General features: G+C 38.0%; 1 long non-coding RNA gene across 2 annotated transcripts in view; it reads left to right on the top strand.

Annotated features, from left to right (window-relative positions):
• The window catches only part of LOC112917266 (uncharacterized), a 45,570-nt gene extending 24,735 nt beyond the window's left edge, over window positions 1-20,835 (top strand). For both annotated transcript variants that reach the window (XR_003234448.2, XR_003234447.2), the window contains exons 4-5: window positions 18,013-18,079; window positions 18,341-20,835. This is a non-coding gene — a long non-coding RNA (uncharacterized lncRNA). The remainder of the gene's footprint in view (window positions 1-18,012; window positions 18,080-18,340) is intronic.
• The last annotated feature ends 1,407 nt before the right edge of the window (window positions 20,836-22,242 follow it).

Consider the following 22,242-nt stretch of genomic DNA (forward strand, 5'->3'; position numbering starts at 1 on the left):
TTCATCAATTTTACATAGGCTTCCCTTTTTTCTTTTTCTTTCTTTTTTCTTTTCTTTTTTTTTTTTTCCTTCTGACTCTAATAAATGAGTGTTTGGCACACATAGAACATATCTTTATTTTTATTTTGCCAGTGGAAACTTTTAATCACTTTAATATCAGTGACGAGAAGAAGCAAAATATGATATAAGAGTAAGGGTTCAGGGTAGGAAGTCATTCTAGCTGGGTCCAAATTGCTAACTAACGGCTTACTATCGGTGTGATCTTGGCCAATTGACTTAACCTTTCTGTGCTTATGATGTCTTCATAAGTGGCAAAGGATACATATTAGTGTTTCCTTCATGGTAAAATATATACTGATCTCTCCCTAGGCCTTCAGCAAGACTGTCATCTGCATTTCCTTCACAGCTACTCAAGGCTGGAGGGGCTGCTACTTCAGAACCCAAGTCCCCCTTCTTGGCTGGTTTTACTCCCTTGTCTTCCAGAAGTACATTCTCCAGTGACTTCCTTAGAGTGATGTGTAGCGTTAAGACTTTCCACATCTCTGTCTGAAAATATATTTTCTTCAGGCTTCAAAATTCACAGTGATTTTTGCTGAATATAGACTTCTAGTTGAAAGTTATTTTCTTCATAATTTGAAGCACTGCTTTATTATCTTCTAACACCTAGCATTGCTCTTACAAGTCTTGGATGCCTACTTATTTGTGGATTGTTGTTCATTTTTCTTCATTTCTCTCTCTCTGGAAATGTTTATGATCTCTCTTTCATTATTAGTGTTCTGAATTTTTATGTTGCATCATGATGGGTACTAAGGAAATACTTCTTAACTTTTGCATCCTTCGACTCTGGGAGATTCTCTTAATGCTTCTTTAATAATTCCTTCCTACATATTTTTCTTTGCAGCTCTTCTCTCAGTGGATTTTGAGCTCCTGGATTATTCTAAATGTTACTTTTTGTTGATAATGGTCATATTATACTCCTTTTCTTTCTTCTCTATTTTATCCCCTATCTTTTTAGTTGGTATTTCACAGCATCTTTTTCTTATTTAATTGATGTGATGTCTTCATGAATATCTCTGCGGATACAAGTTCATTTCTTTCAACTGCCTTATTTACCTTGAATCATCTCTTGTTTTTTTATGGGATCATTTCTCTATTTCGCAATGTTTCCTTTTCATGTACCACAATTCCCTCAAATCCCATTGACGGGATTAGCAAGTCTGACAGCCAACTCAGTGTACACCAGCAGGCATTGGTTGAGTATTGGGCTCCATTTCAAGATGAGTAGAAGTGGCATTAGCTCCCAAGCTAACAACAAGTTGTTCAATTTTGTTAGAGAGAAACGATCCTTCCCCATGACCATAGGATGGAGAAATCCGGAGTTTCTCTCAGCCCAAATCTCCCTCTTGCTCACCATCAAATCTAGAGATTTTGAGACCTGAGCCTTTCCAGGAATGTGCAAGAACAGTTGCTCTTGACAACTGCCTGTACTATGTATATTCTTTACTGCATCTTCCTCTGTCTACCTCACTTCATCAGTTCCCGGTCCTCCTCCTACTTCCTACAATCCCATACATCACACAATTGCTTATCCTCCGATGACCTCTCCGCAATCTCTTCATTGCTGGTAGGTTTTTGTTGTTGTTGTTGTTGTTGTTTTCTTTTTTCTGGTAGTTTATACCAGTTTTTATTCCTTTGCTGTCATGTCATGAGGGCTCAGAAGGTTAAATTAATAATAAATGTGTGTTTCAAGAAACCAAAAATAAAAATGACAATTCTAAAAGTTTCCAGAGAGAAGGTGAAGATCTGAAAAGGAACAAGAATTCTCAATATCAACAATACATGCTGGCCAAAAGAACAGTTTTTCCATAGTGTTGAAAGACAAGAACCATCAACCTAGAATTTTAACACTGATTAAACTATTTTTAAAATTTGGGGCAACTTAATGATATCTCAGGCATATGTAAAAGGTCTTTTAACATTCTCTTGCAAGAAGTACTCTAATAAGAAGAGGAATAAACGTGAGAAAATACTATGAGACTCACATTAATTAATAATAAATTAACAAGCACAATAAATGTCATTTTTTTCCTAAAAAAAGGAACAATAAAATGTTAAGACACAGAGAAGTAGAATTGAAAAGACTCACAGAGTGTTATATAACATAGATAAATGGGACCATCCACACCTAGACACAGTGAATTTATAAAGTATCAAAATTGGAAAGGAATTAATTAAAAGTTTTCATAGATAAATAGACATTATAGAAATTAAATTATCAATCACTTTATAAGGCTAATAAGTATAACCTTGATTCCAAAACAGGACAGGAACACAAAACAAAGTCACAGTATCCATACATGGATAATTACATGTCTAACATATATAGGAAACTCTTACAAATCAGCATGAAAAAAGATTGGAAGCCCAAAAGAAAAATGAGCAAAACATGTAATAATACACAATTCAGGGAATGGATTCCAAGTATGAGATAAGATATGTATTTCTAGGAAGGCCTGGAAATCAGAGAAATACAAACTTTAAAACAGTGATATACTACTTCATATACATCCAAGATACAAAGATTAGTAATACCAAGTGATGGAGAAGACTCAGGGAAGTAGATGTATGCATGCATTTCTGGGGCATCCTTAAACTGGCACAGCCATTCTGGAAAGCAACTGGGGAGTATTTAGTGAAATTAAGTGAGCATGTACCTTATGTCCAACGATCCCCCATGCTGGGTATATGCTCAGGGAAGCTCTTGCAGAGATCCATAGGAGCATGCGTAGAAGTGTACTTGTCCTATCATTAGAGAATCTCGTGTGTGTTGGAGGTTGATGGTTGGCGAGACTGGGAATGAGAGAGGGGAAGAAGGGAACTGGGGATGAAGATCAGGGATGAACAGGAAAAACAAATAATGAAATAAAGCCAGAATGCCATACAAACTAAAGAATGTGTTCCACTCAGCTCTCTGTTATCTGAGGCTCCACGAACCAAAACCCACAATGTCTCAGCATCCTTCTACCATCTGGTATCCTATCCTGAGTCAAGGCACTCATGGTAGGAAAATCAATGAGCAGCAGCTGCCAGACTGCATCACTTGCTTTGACCAAAGACGTGAGCTATGGAGTGGTTGTCACCTTTCCTGTCCTTGACCCTCCAGCAATCTCCCTCATCTCCATTCATCTGGCTTCATGGAAAGAAAGAGAAGTCCTCACCTTCTGTAAATAAACCCCTCCCTGGCCCTCATTGATCTCTAGGCTTAGTGTTTCCCACCCAAATCTCATTTCCTTCAACAGAATCCTTTAGAGTGGATTGCTCAATCCCACAGTGAATGCCCACTTCACCCGGGGTCACATTGGAGCCGTGCCAACATTTGTCCCTGTACTCACCAGGGTGGCCCTGCAGCTATCTCAAGGGTCTCTGGCCCTTGTGCAAAAGAACTAAGGAAGCAGATGAAGGCAAAATCTGTGCTTTCTGGGGGAAATGATTCCCAAAGCTTACTTCTGCACCCTCCTAGGTAATAAATTACGCAACTAGATAAAGAAACCCCACCTCCCACAGATAAGGATCGGAGTGGACTTATTGAAATGACACAGTAATCCAGGCAAGGCAGTACAAAGGTAAACTCAAAGAGCCAGTAAAGTTACAAGAGGCAGATTTTCTTTTTAATGAGCACATGACTGGCCCATTTTTTCTGCCACACATGCCTGCACCAGATTTCTCTTTTAGGATCAAATCCTCAGTTTTTCTATTTTCCCTAGATTTCTATGCCATGGGTCTTGCCTCACTTCATTCCTCAGCTCAGATGCACACACTAGACCGTCTTCCCCATCTTCCACCCACCTGGAGCGGGGACCCTCAATCTTGGACTTCTCCAGACTTTACCAGACCTCAAAATGGCCCCAAATCCTTTCCAACGTCCTTGTCCTCAGCTATCAAATAGATGATCAGTGAGCAGCACCCATGAAGCTTACCCTGTGGGCCAAGCAGCGTACTGAGGCCTTAAGGAGAAAAACTATAGAAACAGAAGTCATAGATGTCATAGATATGCCCTGCCCTTATGGAATATGACTTAGTGTCTGTGGGTCACCTGTTAAGTGAAAGCCATTATCCTCAGCACTTTTTTATACAGTCCTTAATTTATCATCACCATGACCCCAAAAGCGAAAGCCTCATTTTCTCAGTTTTCCAGATGAGTAAACTGAGTTTCTCAGAGGTTGAGCCTTTTAAGCAGCAGCTGGCCAGTGTCAGGTCCAGGACTTCTACCTCCAAGCCCAGGCATTTTTCACATCATAGTTGCATTAAAGAGAATCAAACCTACTTGGGAGTACAGAGCACTGTGCCTTGAAATCAACTCAAAGTATTTTCAAAATAGACTGTTAGTGAGAACTGATGGGTGATAAACTCTGAGCTTGAGTGATCTGGTGTCTTCTGTGGAAAGGAAGGGTTCAAAAGAGAAAGATTGTCCTTTGCCCATTGACTTATTTCACTCAGCATAATACCCTCCAGTTCCATCCACATTGAAGCAAATAGTGGGTATTTGTTTGTCGTTTCTAAAGGACAAACATTATATGGTCTCATTTATTTGAGGATTATGAAAATTAGTGAAAGGGAATAAAGGGAAAGGAGAGAAAATGAGTGAAAATATCAATGAGGGTGACAAAACATGAGAGACACCTAACTCTGGGAAATGAACAAAGGGTAGTGGAAAGGGAGGTGGGCGAGGGGTTGGGGTGACTGGGTGATGGGCACTGAGGGGGACACTTGGCGGGATGAGCACTGGGTGTTATGCTGTATGTTGGCAAATTGAACTCCAATAAAAAAAATAAATAAAATAAAATAAAAACAAAAGAGAAAGATTCCTCACACGAGGAGACCTTTGAAATCACATGTGAAAGAATAGAGGGCTCAGGGCACTTGGCTGGCTCAGCAGTTGAGCACCTGTCTTTGGCTCAGATCATGATCCTGGAGACCCGGGATCGAGTCCCACATCCGGCTCCCTGCATGGAGCATGTTTCTCCCTCTGTCTGTGTCTCTGCCTCTCTCTCTGTGTTTCTCATGAATAAATAAATAAAATCTTTTAAAAAAAAAAAAAAAAGAAAGGAAGGAAGAACAGAGGGCTATAGATTGGCAGGGAAGAGAAAATAAAGCAGGAATAAGCATCTTCCCTTATGGTTACTTAGACATTCCTCCTGTCTCGGAATGAATTTTCCACTCTGTCTCCCAGAGTAAGAGGAATCATGCTGAAACGTGGCAGGGTGGATTCAGGTTAAATAGACTGAAAAAAAAAAAAAATCTCTGGTGATGAGGTGGTTAAATACCAAACTCTTTCACTAAAGGAAGTGGTGAAACGTAGATTCTTTTTTTTTTTTCTTTCCCTTGGATGATTTTGGCTTGCTCCCGCTGGAGACGCAGGCTCTAGAAACATCACCTGAAAACAGCAATCCTGCTGCTCCAGGATTACCTTATTATGCTCACATAAAGAAGGTTCAGGACAACCTGTGTAACAACAGCAGTTACCCAACCCCAGACCCTCCCAGAGAGCTACTACTGGGAAGGCTTTTCTCACCTTTTCTCCCTGGTTCCCATACTCCGACAAGCATGAACCAGAAAGGGCCTGAGTCACTGGGTCACGTGACAGAAAGTGCACACGGGGCCTCTCCACACTTGGCACAGCCTCGTGAAACCAAAATCACCGGTGCCCTGGGAGCTGAGGAGCACCAGCCAGGTACAGGTCTGCTGTCGGGAAACAACCCAAAGCAGCCATCCAGCCACTCCAGCTTTAGAGGAAACTCATAAATGGAAATGATTGATTCTAGGGCCCAACAGCCTGGCTGAAGGACCAGTTCAGTGGGCCACTTAAGGCCTGTTGTCCACACTTGGGGTCTGTGGGAGGCTGCAGGGCCAGGCGTGCTGACAGGAGGCCCCAGCACCACACACTGTTTTCCACAGCAGGAGATGCTCAAAGTGGCTCCTTCCCGGCTCTCTGGCTGCTGCCCAGGTATGTGTTAGTCAGGCCATCAGACAGTTAGTTGATTAGTTAATTGGTCGGTTAATTAGTTAGTTCTACAAATAGCATAAGGGCACAGCCCACCACCTAGAAAATGAGTTTCACGGGCTCATTAATGATTTCACTGCCCGTAAGGGAAATCAGAAAACAGCCTTGAACAGGAAGACCTCATGAAGAAACTTTTCTCCTCCTACTGTCATGATTTCCATTTTTCTAAGAACCATAGACTCAGAGACTGTTCCAGTTAGTCAGATCTTAGGAATCACCTAGCGTAAGCCCATTGTTTTCCAGGAAAGGAAGCCCAAGCCCAGAGAGATGAAGTGACTTGCCCAGGGTCACACATCTGGTCCGTGCCCTTCACCTGGGAGCAGACCAGCACACATCCAAGGTGAAGGAGGAGGAAGCAGGCCATTTCCCTCTTGTATTTCAAGTAATAGGGTTTGCCTAATATTGACAGGTATAGTTTTCAATGTTTCTGCCTCCCGTCCATGTCCCAACCACCACCATGGTCACCAAACACACATAAATTGCCTGCTCTACTGCTTCTAAGAACTCACTCAGCCTTTTATTTCCATGAGAAGATCTTAAATTTATAGGTGCCATTCGTTCCCTCTAGCAGAAATGGGAATGGCTTCCTGACCTACAGAAGGGGGTGGCTATCCTTGGCAAATTCAGGCTGAGTGATAAATGCCACCCAGAGCCTCCATCCACCCCTTTTTTCTTTCCCATTGTTGCCTCCCAATTTCCAGAACCCACCTCCTCACCACTAAAGTGAATCAATCAGGTGTAGACATGTGGGTGGTTGAAAAGAATTAGGAGTTTCAAATCAAAAGACTTCCCTACATGTTAGCTGCATGACTTTACTCAAGACATTTAACAACTGGCATCTTCAGATTGAGGGCAATAATGCCATGGCACCATGAGAATGAAATGAGATCATATTTTGGGAAAACCCTTCTGAGATTGTTGAGAGGAAATGCAAGAGATTTTCATTACTGCCTCTGAGCTGCTTGATCATGCATTAGAGTTCACAGCTGAGAGGAAGGGTGTTGGCAGCTGGGCTGGGCCACAGACAGGGCTGGACATTGGAACTGTGGTCTCTTCCACCTGTGTGCACAGGAAAGAGCCCCTTCCCACAGTCCTCAGAGGGAGCTTGGCAGAGGCTGGTCATATCTGGAGCCAGATGTGAGCACAATCCCAGAATGCACTGTGATTGCTGCTGTGTGTAGGTCCCTCTAGGTGCTTTTTTCTCCCGCCCTGCCCTAATTTGAGTTCTCATGGCTTCTGGAGCATTTTAAAGAGGCCATGTTACTACTGGCCTAGACAACAGGCAGTTTGCTCTAGGGCAACAACTCATTTTTTTTCTTAGTCTGAGTTTATGGAAGTGGAGAATATTGGGGATGTGAACACGTACTTCCTATGTCCTTTGAGCACTCAGTTCACCCCCTGACTCCAATATCTTCAGCAGTCTTGACAAGAAATAATAATCTCTTCTCCAGCTGAGAGTGATATCCTCCATCTCAAGACTTTGCTCCTTTCAGAAAGAGTGTCCTCTTTTAGTAAAGTCAACCACACCACCTATTTGGTCACTTCTCCCCAAATGCTCCCCTTATCCCCAATAAGCATGGCTGACCCCATTCAGCAGCCCCTTCAATTTCTCCTCTCTACAGACATTTTCTCCTCTACTTATGAGCATGTTCAGATTTCTGATAATTTGACAAATGTTCTTTGATGTTTCTTACTCAATTTACAATCCTATTTTCATATTCTTTGCATTGCTACATTTCTTAAATCAGTGATCTATAAAAGCAGTCCTTTCTTTTCCTAAAATCAGTATTTTGCCTTACCTTGTGCTCTATGAAAACTTGACTCCTAAAGGTCACCAGGGTGTTATCTAAAGATCAATGGTTAATTTTCAGTCCTCATTCTTCCTCTGTAGTATGGATGTTCCACTCAGTGGGATTTACTTCTCCCATGACTTTGATGGCCATGCACAACCTCACATCCCCATCTCTCTGCCTGGTTCCATGTCCCCTTTGTCAAGACCTTTTCCTTTTACTGGCTCCTTAATATAGTCATTTGTTAGGATCTAGTTCCCAGGGCCTCTGCTATTCTGTTTATTCTCTTCTCCTTGTTAATTTCATCTACTCTTTTAGATGATTGTTAGTTTCATTCTGAAAATATGTCCAAAATCTTAATTTCCATATACCTGAAATTGCCAATTGAATGTTGTCTTCCTTAGGATGCTTATAGTGATTTGATATATCTGAAATTAATTTTATCATCTTTTTGGATTCTGTGCTTCCATTAATAACACAACTTCCCTCTTAATTCATCATTGAAGTGCTGAACTTCAGAACTATTCCTAATTCCTCTACCTTTCTCATCCCCATTTTTAGTCAATTACCAAGTCAAGTCAGTTTTTTTTCTAAATAATTTTGCAATCTCCTTTTCTTCTTATCCATTTCATTCATACTGACTTCACCTTCCCTAATTCAGAAAATTCATTTTTTTATTTATTCATTTAACACACATGCATTAAGTGCCTATTCTGTGCCAGGCTCTGTGCAGGGAACCAGGCAAGCAGAAACAAACACAGACTGCCCTTGTTCCAGCAATGGAATTACAGTCTGGTAAGAGAGACAGATATTGCTCAAGAAAACATTAATGAATATATGACTGTAAATTGAAATGAGTATTCTGAAAGAGAAGAACGCAATTAAGGTTTGAGACACGAAGTATGAGTAAAAGTTGATTAGAAAAATGAATGTAACATGCTGAGAGAAGGAAGAGAGTTGCTCAGTGATGAAATAATTTATTCATGCTATTTGATCAAAAGGAACATAGTAGGTTCAAGAAACTGAAAGAGGCCAGTGAGGCTTCTGCTAAAAAGGCAAGGGGGAAAATGAGACTAGGAAAGGAGGGGAAAAACCATATCAGCCCCGGTCAATCAGGTAAGTTAATTGCTTGGACTCCATCTTAAATTGATGAGGAGCAAATGAAGAGTCTTCGCTATTACTCACTTTGACTATAGCAAAGGCCTCCTACCTAAGTCTGGCTTTCCTACTCCAATCTGTGCTGCAAGTCATCACAAGAGTTTTCATGAGATAAAACTCCAACCTATCTAGATTTATTTCCCAAGACCAGCTTGCACAACTTGTACATCACAGGCCACTGCGACCCTTTGATATCTGGGCTATTTGGTGCTTTTTGACTCTGTGCCTTTGCTTACCTCCACATGTGCTTCAATTGCCATCTACTGCTCCTCTCTACTTTATGGCTACCTACCACTGAATGGACTATTTAAATCCATTATTTTCTGGAACCATAAATATCCCAAATAAAAATGGCTCTCCATGCACTCAACAACCACTATACTTACCACTTACACATTGCAAGAGCTTGAGTTTTAGAGGTAGAAAGTTTTGGGTTGAATCCTGGTTTGGAGTAAATTTATTTAATTCTGGAAGCTTCAGATACCTAATCTATAAAATGGATAAAGCCATTGTATTTACAGGATTATTGGGAGAATTAAATCAGAACACATTTCTAAAGTATCTAAAAGGGTACCCGGCACATAGAAAACATGGATACTTGTTAATCACCTAGTCTCTTTTCATCTTACTTTCCTAAAGCAATGGTAAGCTTTCTAAAGAAAGGGATTGTCTGTTATTTATCTTTGCATTTTTACATTTAACATAGCACCTGACCTATAATAGGTATCCAATCAATAATGGTAAATGGGGCAGCCCATGTGGCTCAGTGGTTTAGCGCTGCTTTGGGTCCAGGGGCATGATCCTGGAGACCTGGAATCGAGTCTCAAGTCAGGCTCCCTGCATGGAGCCTGCTTCTCCCTCTGCCTATGTCTCTGCCTCTGTGTGTGTGTGTGTGTCTCTCATGAATAAATAAAATCTTTTAAAAAAATAATGGTAGATGATTGAAGAATTGTTTAATAAAATAAATTCAACATCAGAAAATCTTTTTTTTCATCAGAAAATCTTTTAATTAACAAACCACAAAATCAGATTAAAGGGAGGAAAAATCTGATCATTTTAAGAAATGCAAAACAATCAGCCAAAATTTAATTTGGCCATGAAAAAAATCTTAACAAAGAATAAAATACAATGTGTTCATCCAAAAAGTCTCTTCATCGAGATCTTATACATAATATATTTGATGGTAAATCTTAAAAGCAATTACTTTAAAGTCAAGAATAAGACAAGAGTGCTTGTTATAGCATTTCCATTCAGTACTAGAAATTCTAATCAAGGAAACAAGACAAGATTAGAAATAAGTATACAAAATAAAAAGGAATTTACAAAACTGTCACTACTGATGGAGGATATGATTATCTATAGAAAATCCATATAGAAAATGAATATCAATAAAATTAACACAAGCATCCTGAAATATCCTTCTTTAAAAGTGACATATAAAAGTAAATAGACTATACACATACAATAAAACAGTATTCAGCTGTAAAATGGAATGAAGTACTGATATATGCTGCTTCATGGAGCTACCATAAAACATTATGCTAAATGAAAGACAGTCACAAAGGACAACCTATTATATGGCTCCAGTCAAATGAAAATTCAGAATAAAAAATCTATAGAGACAGAGAGTAGATTAATGCCCTTTTGGGGCTTGTGGAGTGGGGAGAAATGGAAGGATAAGTAAATAGCTTAAACATACCAGGTTTCTTCTTGCGGTAATGAAAATGATAGAAAATTATGGTGACAGTTGCACATATTTTGAATATCCCAAAAACCATTGAATTCTATACTTTCAATGGATGAACTGCATGGCATGTGAATTACATCTCAGTAAAGGCATCAAAAAGTTGAGAGATATCTATTCATAATAAATGATGAGAAAACGTAATGGAAGAAATTTCATTCACAAAATCAATGAAATCTGTAAGGTGCCTAGAATACTAACAAATATTGTGTAAAATCTTTATTGAGAGAATTTCAATATTAAAATGCATAAGAAAAAGAGGGCACTGGGTGGCTCAGCAGTTGAGCGTCTGCCTTTGGTTTGGGTCATGATCCTGGGGTCCTGGGATGGAGTCCCACATCTGGCTCTCCACGGGAAGCCTGCTTCTTCCTCTCCTATGTCTCTGCCTCTCTCTCTCTATTTCTCATGAGTAAATAAATAAAATCTTTTTAAATGAATAAATAAATAAATAAATAAATAAATAAATAAATAAATAAATAAAATGCTTAAGAAAAGACCTGAATAAGTGGAGAAATAAAACATGTCCATGAATGGAATATTCAAACTGCAAAACATCAAGTCTCTCTAAATAAATCCATAAAAGGAATATGATCCCATTCAGATACTATTTGATCTTAATATTCACATGGAAGGGAAAGGAGCTAAAAATAGCCAAGATACTCCTGAAGTGGACAGAGCGAGAAACAAGATTTACCCTACCAGAGATCAAGACTTCCTATGAAGTAGAATCATTGACAAGAGTATATTCGTAAGGGATGGGCAAATAAGCCAATGCAACCAAATAGACAGCTCAGAAACAGATTTTAAAACTTGGTGTATGAGAGCACGGATATTTTTTTAAAGGTTTTATTTATTTATTCATGTGAGACATAGAGAGAGAGGCAGAGACATAGGCAGAGGGAGAAGCAGGCTCCCTGCAGGGAGCCGGATGCAGGATCACAACCTGAGCCAAAGGCAGATTCTTTTTTTTTTCTTTTTCAAAGAGCTAGAGAAAACAATCAGATAATTTTTATTTTTTTATTTTTTAATAATAAATTTATTTTTTATTGGTGTTCAATTTGCCAACATACAGAATAACACCCAGTGCTCATCCCGTCAAGTGCCCCCCTCAGTGCCTGTCACCCATTCACCCCCACCCCCTGCCCTCCTCCCCTTCCACCACCCCTAGTTCGTTTCCCCGAGTTAGGAGTTTTTATGTTCTGTCTCCCTTTCTGATATTTCCTACCCACTTCTTCTCCCATCCCTTCTATTCCCTTTCAATATTATTTATATTCCCCAAATGAATGAGAACATATAATGTTTGTCCTTCTCTGATTGACTCATTTCACTCAGCATAATACCCTCTAGTTCCATCCACGTTGAAGCAAATGGTGGGTATTTGTCGTTTCTAATGGCTGAGGAATATTCCATTGTATACATAAACCACATCTTCTTTATCCATTCATCTTTCAATGGACACCGAGGCTCCTTCCACAGTTTGGCTATTGTGGACATTGCTGCTAGAAACATCGGGGTGCAGGTGTCCCAGCATTTCATTGCATCTGTATCTTTGGGGTAAATCCCCAGCAGTGCAATTGCTGGGTCGTAAGGCAGGTCTATTTTTAACTCTTTGAGGAACCTCCACACAGTTTTCCAGAGTGGCTGCACCATTTCACATTCCCACCAACAGTGTAAGAGGGTGGGAATCCTCTCCAACATTTTTGGTTTCCTGCCTTGTTAATTTTCCCCATTCTCACTGGTGTGAGGTGGTATCTCATTGTGGTTTTGATTTGTATTTCCCTGATGGCAAGTGATGCAGAGCATTTTCTCATGTGCGTGTTGGTCATGTCTATGTCTTCCTCTGGGAGATTTCTGTTCATGTCTTTTGCCCATTTCATGATTGGATTGTTTGTTTCTATGGTGTTGAGTTTAATTCTTAACCACTGTGCCACCCAGGCATCCAAGAGTAGGGATCTTAAAAAAAAAATCTGTGGAGATTTTTTTGAAAGATGGGTTATTTAATAAATAATCCTGATATAATGAATTACCTACAAAATTTTATCTTCCCCACCCCACCAAACACAGAAATAAATTCCAAATGACTTAAATACAAATTGGAAAAGAAAATTTTACAAAGATAAGGAGAAAATTGGGAGAATGTCTTCATGATCTCAGGGTAGAGATTTCCTTAAACAAGCAAAAAAGCATTAACTTTATATGAAAAAAAATGGATTGATTTGATTAAATGGATTTTTCTAAAATTCTGCAGTATTACAAATATAAAAACAAAGTGAAAAGATAAATCACAAACCGAGAGACTATATTTTCAATGCATATAATCAACAAAAGATTAATGTCTAAAAAATATGAAATGCTTATTTAATTCAATAAAGAATAACCCAATAGAAAATGGTCAAAAGATACAAATAATAAATATATAGGAGAAACCCAAATGGCCAATATACTTATGAAATGATGCTCAACCTCATTAGAATCAGGAAAATGGAAGTTTTTTTAAGAAAATTAAGACTTGTCGGGACGGCTGGGTGCTCAGTGGTTGAGCATCTGCCTTTGGCACAGGGTACGATCCTGGGATCTGAGATCTGCCTAGGGCTCTCTGTGGGGAGCCTGTTTCTTCCTCTGCCCATGTCTCTGGCTCTTTTATTGTGTCTCTCATGAATAAATAAATGAAATCTTTAAAACAAAAAATTAAAGTTTTTCAGTACCAAATCTTCTCAAAAATGCAGAAAAATAAGACCTTTCATAAACTGCTGGTAAGAATGTAAATTGGTGCAACCCACTATGGATTAAAATATGGAAATACATAGTAGAGTTAAGGATATGCAGTCTTCAGGACAGAAATTCTCCTTCTAGGTATATACACTTTAGAAAAACTATAGCACAAGTGCATAGGAAAGCTTGTTTTTAAATTTTTTGCATTAACTATAATAGCAAAACAAAAACAAAAACAAAACAAAACTTGAACAGAAGAGTGAATAGTTACGATTACATATCTACAGCAGTTAAAGAGGATTGCCATGGATTAATCCAAAAAATTACCTTGGATCAAAATAAAAGAAAGAAAAACCACCTCCTAAGTGACATACAGTATGACACCATTTATATACATTTTTAAAACATGAAAAACAGGGATCCCTCGGTGGTGCAGTGGTTAGGCGCTTGCCTTTGGCCCAGGGCGTGATCCTGGAGACCCGGGATCGAATCCCACATCAGGCTCCCGGTGCATGGAGCCTGCTTCTCCCTCTGCTTATGTCTCTGCCTCTCTCTCTCTCTGTTACTATCATAAATAAATAAAAATTAAAAAAAAAAACATGAAAAACAATACTCTGTGTAATTTATGGTCACATAAATGTGTAGTAAATACAAAAACATACATAGAAATGGCAATCAGGGGTGCCTGGGTGGTTCAGCTGGTTAAGCATTCTGACACTTGATTTCATCTCAGGCCATGATCTCTTGAGTTGTGAGATTGAGCCCTGAGGTGGGCTCCATGCTCAGCAGAGAGTTTGCTTAAAGGTTCATGTTTTCTCTCTCTCTCCTCAAGTAAATAAATAAATCTTTAAAAAGAAAAAAGAGGGACACTTCGGTACGGACAAAAAATAAAATTAAAAAAAAAAAAAAAAGAAATGACCATCAGAAGCATAAAAAAGGTGTGCCTCGGTGGCCCAGTTGTTTAAGTGTCTGCCTTTGGCTCAGGGCCTGATCTTAGTGTCCTGAGATCCAGTCCCGCCAGGTTCTCTGCTCAGTAAGGAGTCTGTTTCTCTTTCATTCTCTCCCCACCGCCCCCCAAATAAATAAATTTAAAAGAAAAAAATTTTAAAGAAGCATAAAAAAGAGCTTCTTGAGGTGAGGGTAGGGGTTGAGGCAAGCCAAGAGTGGCAAGTAGGGGTGAAGTTCCACAGGGAATCCAATTATTTTCTTACTGTTTTGCCAAATATGACAAAATTTAACATTTTAAAACTAGTGGTGAGTATAAAGAATTCTTATAAATATTCTCCATTTCTATATGTTGAAATATTTAATAATAAGAAGAAGAAGTAAAAGCTGAGGTTGTTACAAATATACCAAACAATAGGTTAATATCTTTAATATAAAAAACCTCTTGCAAGTAAATGAAGTCAAAAGCATCCACAATAGATATATGAAATAATAACATGAACAGAAAATTTACAGAAAATAAAGTATTATTAATAAACATTTAAAAAACCATTATCAAATAAATTCAAATTAAGAGTAATTGATGTTATTTTCACATATTAGCTTAATATGTGAAAAAATATTTTTCTTAATGTTGGCAAAGGTGATTCCATGTACACTCATATGACGCTGGTAAGCTATAAATTACTATCAATAAGCTAAAAAAACCTATTTGGCAGTTTGCATAAAAATGTCCATATTTTTTTATCTGGTAATTACACCTCCAGATATCTACCAGAAACAAAAGCAGGAATGTAATGAAGATTTGTGTTCAGAGATGTTATTTATTGTACTGTTCATAATAGTAGCCAAAAAAGGAAGAAAAAAAAACACAACATAAATATCCAAAATAAGGGAATGCTTCAATAACTTATAAATTATGGTTTACTTATAACATAGACTATTATGTAGTCTTTCACCTCTGATGACACTAATCAATCATTCTCAAAAATACTGAGGAATGACTGTGATGCAATATTAAGTGATATGTAGGGCATAGACCTGTGTTACAGTGCTGCCCCCACAACGTGAATATACACAGGGGTCCTCATTATCTATATATTCATTATCTAAGTCTCTGTAGTTGAAAGATTTAATGAAATAAGGAGAGGGCACCTGGAGAGCTGCACAAATCACTAGCAAATAAAAATCTTGAAAGTTCAATCAATAAAAAAAAAAATCAAAGAGAAAATTAGCAAGAATGATGACAAGATGGACCAAGCAAAAGAAAATAATCTATTAAAGTATTATGAGAGGCCATTCAGGACACTGACCAGCTCTTCAAACATCTTTGCACAGTTGGTCCTCTTTATAATTGTGCTATGAAATAATCAAATGTAGAGTGAAAGATGTAGTATTAAGCTATCTTTCATTTTCTTTAGAAAAATCATCCCATACTCTTCCCCCATCATTTTATTTATTGACATTTTTTTCTAAGATTTAGTATATAGTTGCAAGTAGAACCTAATTTTTTTTAAGATTTTATTTATTCATGAGAGACAAAAAGAGAGAGAAACAGGCTCCCCACAAGGAGCCCAATGTGGGACTCCATCCGGGACCCCAGGATCATATCCTGAGCCAAGGCCAGACACAACCACTGAGCCACCCAGATGTTTTGAAACTAAACTTTATTTTAAAGGTTTATAATAACATTATTTGTACAATTTTTATTGTATCCTCAAGATAAAAATCACAATCTACTTATGAAATTTGATTCTCATTTCAATTGATTAACCAGTTGATTCTAGGTTAACAAAGACTTCCTAATTGCTGTATATAGAAAATAAAGAATAGAACAGCACTGTCCAATAGAAATATAATGTCACCCATTTGTATAATTATGTGAAAGTAATTCTAATGGCATACTGTACTTACAATTATCCAAAATATAACAATTTCAACATGTAATCAATATAAAAATTAATGGGATTTTTTTTTTTACTAAATCTTCAAAATCCAGTGTATTTGACACAGCACATCGCGATTTGAACTAGCCATATTTCAAGTATTATATAACTCAGGTCTAGAAGAAAATGTACCAAAAAGGCTTTCAAAAATGTTTATAAAATGGTCTCGCATGAATGGAGGGATTAAATTTAATTTAATTTTAATTTTCATAATTTAAAACTTTTAAAGCTTTGGCATTTAAGTATCCCATATTTTAACCGTTTTAGTTTATGAAGGGTAATATTTTTCTATATCTGTCATTCATGGCTTAAATACTTAAATAATTTTTTTCCTGTTTCTCTTTATATCTTTTGCTAGTTACATTTCATTTCCTGCTTTAGCTCTTCTGGTTTTCTCAGCAAATTATTTCAATTTTTGACCATTCTTTTCACTGGTTGCCTGGTGAACTTCCACTTCTGAGATCATTTTAAAGCAACCCTTGACCCTGCCAAGTTAATTTCTTTCTCCCCTTCCCTGCTTTCTCATGGATCAAAATCTTTTTTCTTATGTTATTAAAGCCATATTGTTTTATTATGAAACAAGCAGTTCTCTTAGACCTCTTTGTCTTTTAAAAAAAAAAAAAAAAACCCTGCCCAGGGGACCCTTTAAGCTAGTGGAAACCAGTTCATTGATTATCATTCTTTTTTCTCCTACTGGTTTCCTTCCTTCTGTCCTTCAGAATCATACATTTATAATATATAAATGTACAGTCACTTTCAACCAGGTTGATAAATTTAAATTTTCAAACAGTTATTCCCTGAACATAAGTATCATATCAAGAATTGTGTTTTCAATCCATTGATTTGATTTCTCTAACACTTGCCATAAGGGGCTATTTGTCCTACATAAGCCTGAGAATTCATTCACTTTATGCCATTTTCATGCTGTCTCCTTTCAAAGAAGATATATGCAGAAATTGTTCCAATACTATTGCATTCTGCATTGCAAACTTTGGGTAGGTTGTTCAAAAAAAACTGTGGAGCTTGCTCAAGAGATTATGTATCATTTTCTTAGGGGCTAATTGCTAAATCTCACTTTTTTGGTGTCCTTCAAATCCTTGAACTGGAGTTTTAAGAAAGAAAAGAACTGAGAAAAGAATTATCAATTTATGTATGTTCTAAATAATTTTGAAATCTTCCCTGGATATCAGGCAGCTGGCACTCATTACTGTAAGAAAATACATGCTCAGGAACTAGAAGAGTTTGTTTAAACAATAGCATTGAACTGAAGGAAAAAAAAAACAGTAATAGTTGGGGGGAGAGGGAGTGTACCCAGGTGGTAGCTTATAGAATAACTAACAGTTTACCAAAGTGATCCAGTCAAATTCACAGATGCTGAAATCCAACTCCCTGAACATCTGCTCAGAAACCCTCACAGGCCACCCACAGAAAACGAGGATTTTTTTTTCTCCCTCCAAAGGTGGGAGTGATGGATTGTGGATAATAACTTCTTAGGACAGGAAGTCGAAAAATAAAATGGAACAAAATGGGGTGGGATGAATTAATGATCATTTATATGTGAGATGCATTGTGAATAAAAGTGGTGAAATGTACAAATGGAATGAGGTTATTTGGGGAGGCTCATGATCTGTTTATATTCTGCCCTCTTCTGTATAGGCCTTGAAGAGACTAGAAGACAGTCTGAAAACATTAACATTCCATATAGGTGAATGCATGGGAGGAGGTAAGAAAACAAAAAAGAAAGAGGTGGAGGGAACGAAAAGGAGGGATAGAGGGAGGAATTGCAGTTAAGTGCATTTCATTTGTAGAATAGGTTTCCTGGAGGGGGAAAAAGACAAACCCAAATATTGGTTACCATGTGATTAAATTAAAAGACATCTATTGAGTATTTGCTCAGTGCTAAGAAGTATCCCAAGATGAGTGGGGTCATTAGATCTCTTCATAAGACATATATGTCCTCCCTCTCATCACCACATGCCCGCAGAAGATGGTCCAGTTCTTACCTCAACACAAAGCGGGAATCCACACCAGAATGGAGCCCAGTGCCAGGCCCTTTCAGAGGCCAATCTGGAGGAACCTCTAAAGGTAAGAAGGATTCTAGAATTTATCTAGAATTTATCAGCCTTTCAAGGCTGACCTTAATCTTGAGTTATTGTAAGCTCATTAATGAGTCCTTCCCAGGTCCTTGGTCCTTCCCAGGTCCTTGGTCCTTCCCAGGTCCTTGGTCCTTCCCTGGTCCTTCCCAGAACTCACTGTCTTCTCATTAATTTCTAAATGGGCTAGATAAGAACTCCTGCGAATGATCCAAATCAGAACTGGATGTTTAGGGAGAATGTATAAAGCATTATTTTTGTCTCAGTGAGTTTCTTATATCAGGCCACTCTCTTCCCCAAGAAAGAGCAGAGGAGTTATCGGTTAAGGGAAACTCTACTGTCTGGGGCTGAAGAAAGGAGCCATAGGGTCAGAAGAAAATCCAGAGAATCTGGCTACAGGTACCAGTTGCTAGCTGTGCACTACTAAACAAATTGCTCAACTTTTCATGTGTTCATTTTTTCACCTTTCAAACAATGGTAACATTACCTATGTCACAGTGTCACATGGATGATTAAAGTGAGATAAGACACCCAAACATTCTGGTAATATCTAACACAGATGTTAATTGATATTTATAAAATTATGAGAGAGGTACCTGGAAGGTGGGAGTATAGATTTCTAAGCAAGTTAGGGGAGTAAACCAGAGAGACTAGACCTCTAAGAAAGTCTCTGGAGATAAAGGATGACACTCAGAAAGTTGGAAGGATACATCCAAGCCAGTGATGGAAACTACCTAAATAATCAGATTCTGCTCTTAACTTATGAACTTGGGATCATATTTTTATAATCCTATTGAGCCTACATGCTGCCTGTGATAGAAGGACAACTGAAGGACACGGGAAGACAGCCTGAAATCCACTGCTATCAAGGGTTTTAGAGACAAGGAGTGTTGTGTTCCGGAAGCCGTAAACATGGGAGGGACAGAGCTGGCCGCTTACAGCCATCTGGCTACAGTCCTACCACACCCTCTTCTCCATCCTGTCTGAAACCGCACCCCTGGGGCCCGCCTGAAGCTGGACCAGATTCCATATAAATTGGGGGGCAGAACGCCTTTCTTAGACAACCTCTCAGAGAAACCCTGTTTCTTCTTGGGTCCCAGTCCTGGGTTTCTTTTCTCCTTCTCTTCGTTAATTTTGCAATTTACTTTGTTGTATCTTTTAACCACACAATAAAGCCATGAGGAGACAAATGCTGAATTAACAAGCAGGGCTGCACAATTGAGCTATGCTGGTGGGTGTGAAGTAGCATCACACTGTGGTTTTGATTTGCATTTTCCTGATGACTAATGATGTTGAGCATCTTTTCATGTGTTTAATAGCCATTTGTACATTTTCTTTGGAGAATTGTCTGTTCAAGCAGTCTGCCAATTTTTTAATTCGGTTATTTGTTTTTGCAATACTGAGTTGTAAGAGGTCTTTATATATTCTAGATATTATAGGTCTAGATAGATAAGAGGCCTTTATATACTCTCAATCTAGATATCTAGACTCTAGATACAGGATTCGCAAATTCTTTTCAATTCTGTGTGTTGTCTTTTCACTTTTTTAATATTGTTTTTTGAAGCACAAAACATTTTAATTTTGATGAAGTCCCACTTATCTATATCTTCTTTTGTGGCTTGTGCTTTTGGAGTCATAAATAAGATTCTGTTGCCAAATTCAAGATCAGGAAGACTTACTCCAATGTTTTCTTCTAAGAGTTTTATAGTTTTACCTCTTACACTTAAGTCTTTGATCTATTTTGAGTCAATTTTTGTATATGGTGTGAGATAGGGGTCCAACTGCATTCTTTTGCCTGTGGTTATCCAGTTGTCTCAGTACCATTTGTTATAAAGATGATTCTTTCCCCCAGTGAAGGGTCTTGGCACCCTTGTCAAAAATCAGTTAACGTGGATTTATTTCTGGACATTCAGTTCTATCCCATTGATCTACATGTCTATCATTATGCCAGTACCACACTGTCTTAATTACTGTTGCTTTATAATAAGTTTTCAATTTAAGAAATATCAGTCCTCTGACTTTGTTCCTTTTTTTTTTCAGGACTGTTTATTTATTCTGGGAGTATGAATTTAGAATCAGCTTATCTAAGAAGCAAGCTGGAATTCTGATGGGAATTATATTGAATCTATAGACAAATCTAGGGAATATTGCCATCTTAACAATATTATGTTTTCTGATCCTTAGGAAACCTGAGTGGCTCAGTTGGTTACGTGTCTGCCTTTGGCTCAGGTCATGATCCCCAGGGTGCTGGGATTGAACCCATTGAATGGCTTCCCGCCCAGTGGGGAGTCTGCTTATCCTTCTCCCTCTATCCCTCCCCATGCACGTGTGCTTTCTCTCGCTCTCTCTCTCTCTACCAAATAAATAAAATCTGTTTTTAAAAAGTTGTTTGATCCATGAACATGGAATGACTTCTATTTACTTACAGCTTATTTATTTCAACAATGTTTTGTAGTTTTCAGAGTATAAATTTTGCACCTCTTTTGTTGAATTTATTCCCAAGTATTTCATTCTTTTTGATACTACTATAAATAGAATTGATTTCATTTTCAGAGTGTTCATTGCACATATATTCTGCAAACTAGCTGAACTTATTTATTAGTTATAATCATTTTTGTGAATTCCTTAGGGGTTATTTTGAGAATTCCTTAGGGATTATTTATATATAAGATCATGTCATCTAAAAATACTTTTACTTCTTCCTTTCCAATCTGGATGACTTTTTATTTCTTTTTGTTGCCAAATTGCACTTGCTAGATCCTCTAATACAATGTGATAGCAGCATCCATGTCTTCTTGCTGATGTTTAGGAGAAAGTACCTACCTAGCCTTCCAACATTAAGTATGATGTTAACTGTAAGTTTTTCATAGATGCCCTTCATATAGTTAAGGAAGTTCCCTTATATTCCTAATTTGTTAGTGTTTTATCATGAAAGGGAATTAGATTTGCCAAATGCTTCTTCTAAATCTAGAGAAATGCTCATGTGGCTTCTTTTTATTCTGGTGTATTACATTAATTACACTGATTGACCTACCAACATTTTGAGCTCACAAGAGATTCTGAGCACAAACCAACCAACTAATCTGCTCCTGAATTCCTGAGCAACAGAAACTATGTAAGATAATAAATACTTATTGGCTTGTAAGCTACAAAATTTTAGGATAATTTGTTATGCAGGAATAGATAACTAATACAGTATTTTTATCTCTGTTTTATAGATGAAGAAATTGAGGTTTGAAGTATTTACCTGCTTCATAACCCCACCCTGGGTTAAAGAGTTAGAAGTGGAAGTGATTTGAACCAGGTCTTCTGCCTCAAATAGGTTTTCCTCCACAAATTTCTACTATATTTGATGATTCAGTCCAAGTTTACTGCAAATTGTTGTCTCTGGTTGGTAAGCCCATCTCATATGGTTGGGCCAGTAGTTCACTGCATAGGGGCAATGGCTGAAGGGGCAGATGAGGACTGGTATTTAGCCTGAACTTTTCCTACCAAGCTGTGGGCCCCAGCTCAGGGCTGCATCTGCCCAGAGGAAATGGCCCCCTTTCAAATGTGTCCAGAGGCACAGTCTGATTGCCAAGTGACATATGCCCAGAGGGCTAATAGCCCCATAGAGATATTTTTCTAATTTGCACAGAGGCACTATAGGCACAATTAGGTTTACTCCAATAAAATTATATAACTGGAAAAAGTCTCCTATTTCCATGTTTACTAGTTTTACATGCCAATTAGGCAATATCAGTCTATGGAACTATTCCCAGACAGTTTTAAGTCTGTGACAAGATCTATTCTT

Source organism: Vulpes vulpes, chromosome 8 (assembly GCF_048418805.1).
Source record: "Vulpes vulpes isolate BD-2025 chromosome 8, VulVul3, whole genome shotgun sequence".
NCBI lineage: Eukaryota > Metazoa > Chordata > Mammalia > Carnivora > Canidae > Vulpes > Vulpes vulpes.